Source organism: Cibotium barometz, chromosome 55, assembly GCF_041138505.1.
Source record: "Cibotium barometz isolate CiBa-2024 chromosome 55, ASM4113850v1, whole genome shotgun sequence".
Taxonomy (NCBI): domain Eukaryota; kingdom Viridiplantae; phylum Streptophyta; class Polypodiopsida; order Cyatheales; family Cibotiaceae; genus Cibotium; species Cibotium barometz.
In genome coordinates, this window is record NC_141100.1 from 9,690,350 (window position 1) to 9,694,258 (window position 3,909).

Sequence of the window (3,909 nt, forward strand, 5' to 3'; positions counted from 1 at the left end):
AACTATCTTGCTTAGTCCCTGCAGGGTTTAAGAAGATGAAAGCTTGTAGCCTTCCTACCTAAGGGTTGTGACCTGTACACCTGCCCAAAACCAGATCCGGCTCAAAATGAGCATATTGTTGTATTGCCCCTTTGTTTTGCCTTTTTGAAATGCGCTGCACTTTTTGAAATACACTTTTTGTTTCTATCTTGAGTAGAGTGCATCAATTTGTTGTGTATTTTTTTAAAAAGTTGGTCTTCAGCTTATTATTTTAGTACCTTGTCATTTATCTGAGTACTTCATATTTTTGAGAAGTACCTCTTTTGTGTGTTAGGTGAATGCACAATAGCAGTTTCTCCAAAATGTCTACTTTTTTTTATGTTAACAAAGTCATGGTCAAAAGATGGTGCCCCATGTTGTAGCAAAACTTCAGCTTCACAGAGTGGGCAAGCACGTGGTGTCGCTAAGGCCCGAATTGATTCAGTTCCTTGCCGAATTGGGGCCCCGTTGTTATGATGTAGGAACTTGGAGTAGCATGGCCCCCGAAAATTTGATGTTGATTGCCAATTTAATAGAGAAAGAGCTGGCTGCCATGGGTTCAGACTTCAAATTCAAATTCCACTTCTCACAAGACGAGTGTGTGCAGCAGCTAGGCATATACCATCCCAAGCGGACTACCCATCTCCTATTCCTAAAGCCGTTTAACTCCCTTCTCGACACAGGGGCATACAATTGGACCCCATGCATACCTTGCTTGTCGATGACACGCCAGATAAGGGATGTTTGAATCCAATAGGGACTACTTGTTGTGTCTCAACATATGAAGGTGATGCCAAGGATGAAGAGTTTCTCGAGGTGTTGTTGCCTTAGTTGTAGAGGCTATATAGATTTAAGGGCACTGTCCCAGAGCTCTCATATAAATTTCCTTACGAAGGACATATGTTCGAGTTGTGGGCAAGGCAACAGAATTCAAACCCCCTCCATGAGCTGCTAAAGGTAATTGAGGCTGAATATGCCGAGGTGGAAAACATCGAGTTTGCCGCCATGAAGTTCATTGGAGCTGATCCATTACCAACAAGATGGCCTACCGCTCAAGATAAAATTCGGATGTTGCCACCCGATCTGGCTACAGCCATTATTGAAAAGAAATTGGTGATTGAGTAGGTTTATGTGATTGGGTCAATTTTAATGCGATAGTCTATATATAACGATACATGTTTTTGCTCTCAAAACCACCTTTTGTATGAGCTCCCTAGTAATTAAAGTTCTCTTTAACTTGTTATATTAGCCTTTGGTTTTCATCTGAGAGTCTTGGGTATTTTTGTAACTTTTTGGACATCTCTGTAAATCGTCTTTTATAATTCAAGTTATATTTTACAAAAAAAAAAACTTGTTGATTAAAGTTCTTGTTGATTAAAGACTAACACAGCACTAACATAAGACTAACACTATAATGGCATAGTACTAACATGAGACTAAAATAGTACTACGATAGTACTAACACAATAGTACTAGCATATGTATAACATAGTACTAGCATAGATCTAACACAGTATTAACACAGTACTAAGTCAGTACTGTCCATAGATAGCACAATTAATTAACTAGGACAATAATTAATTACTCTAAGTATTGTTGTTGACTAAAGACTAACACAGTCCTAACATAATACTAACACTGTAATGGCACAGTACTAACATGAGACTAAAATAGTACTAAGCTAGTACTAACATGATAGTAACATAGTACTAACACAGTTAAGCAAAGATCCAACCATAGTAACATAGTACTAGCATAGTCTGCAATTTGCATGTGGAGATGAGAAAGGGAAAAGTAACTAATTGTTAATGTGGAAATAACAAACCATGAGATTACTACCAAAATAGTACTAAGATAGTACTAACATAATAGTAACATAGTACTAAGAGTTAAGTAAAGATCTAACAATAATAGTAACATAGTACTAAGAGTTATGCAAAGATCTAACAATAGTAACATCGTACTAGCATAGTCTGCAATTTCTATGGAGATGAGAAAGGGAAAAGTAACTAATTGTCAGCAATTACCACAATGTGGAAATAATAAACCACTAGATTACTGCCAAAACTTGATCATAGCCCAAATTACATAGCTAGAAAGGGCCAGCTCAGTAAAATCAAAATTACAGTTAGAAAGGGAATGGCATCTATTTAGCATGCTCTTCATCTCGGTAGAGCTATCCTCATCCTCAACCTTCTTCCCAGGACCATCCTTCTTCACAGCACCATCCGAATCATCACTTTCATCATCCTCCCCACCATATGTAAATGCCTCTTCTACTTCCTTGTCGTCTTCTGTCCACTCCTCTTCTTCATCCTCCTCATTCTCCTCGTTCTCCTCTTCAACCCACTCCTCTTCCTTGTTCCCCTCATGTTCCTCCTCCTCTGAGGGGTTCGAGGTCTCCCTCATCCTCATCTTGGGACATTGGTGAGTACAGATTGTCATAATCCACTGCATCCCCTGAGGTTGTGCTATGGTGGTCCGTACAGTTGTTGCAGATACCCCTCAAGAACTCCTTATTCTTGTATTTACGCATACTGAAGATTAATTTGAAACAGTGAGGCTGTAGAGAGGCAAGCGAAACAGTGAGGCTGTAGAGATGAAATTGCATTCCTTTATAGGAGAGAAGGCCTTCGAGAAAATTTGTTCACTGTGTGTCAAACTAAACCCTAAACCCTTTTCTCTCAACTAATTAATTAATAGTAAAAAAATATTTTTGTCCCATATTTAGGATTGACGTTTTTTAAAATGAGAAGAAGTATATGATATTAGCAAAATAGGTTGAAAAAGAACACGAGACCATTAATTGGTTAACTATTATAAGGGGTCAATGTGTCCTAGTTCACTCTCATGCAGGAAAACCACCGCTCGCTATTCCTAAGCTCTTTGATGTGGTTAAGCAGCTCAACCATCATGTAGGCACTAGCTTGCCAATCTTGTCCCTCAATTGACCTTGTTCAGCGTTACCTAGGAATTAAGGAGTGAGACATTACCTAGGATGTGTTCATGCACCTTTGGAGGGACATGATAAACTGTTGTGCACCGTTTAACCTGGTGCTTTTCCTGTAACATTGGGAACTTTATTGCAAGTATTGCATCAGCATGGAACATAGGTGTAGGTGTTTCCCTTAGTAAGGCATAACTATTTTTATATTGTGGAAATTTAGCATAATAGATACCATGCACCACTGCATCTCCAATGTTGAAAACATTACCCCAACCATCCTTCACTTGCTCTGAGAGGACTGTCTTGCCTTGTTTGCATAGCACAATTTAGTAATCCTCATTGTCTTTGTTCTAGGAGACTTTAGCACTGCCAGGTGGTCTCCAACCTCCAACATATTAGCTAATTGGTCCTGCTGCTCCGAGTAGACAATGTCATCCTACTCCACAACTACTATATTATTGTCCTCTTTATCAAGCTCTAGCTTATGCAACTTCCATGGTTTTACATGGCTTAGATTGATGCACTTGTCCCAAGATTCATCAACACAGAAGGAACAAAAGCATGACAAACTTCGAAACAAAACTTGTGTAGGGTCTTTGCAAGTGAATCCCAACACACAATGTGTTTTGCGAGTACCTTTGACTGTTTGGCATGCGTATATGCATTGCTCCTGTGTCGACATCATTGATCTTCACCTCCTGTGTCGACATCATTGATCTTCACCTCCACAAAAAGCTTTTGATTTCCATCATTTTCCACCTTCCAAGTCAACCATTCAACAACATCATGGGCATCCTGTATCTTAGTACCATTTGCATCCAATTGCTCAGTTGTTAGAGCACGCTTTATCACAGCACCCACACCATCATGCTCTCCCTTACCATGCCCACAGTACCAAAGTAGTTCCATAGCATTCGACTGTTGGTTCGTGAATAGTACCTGTA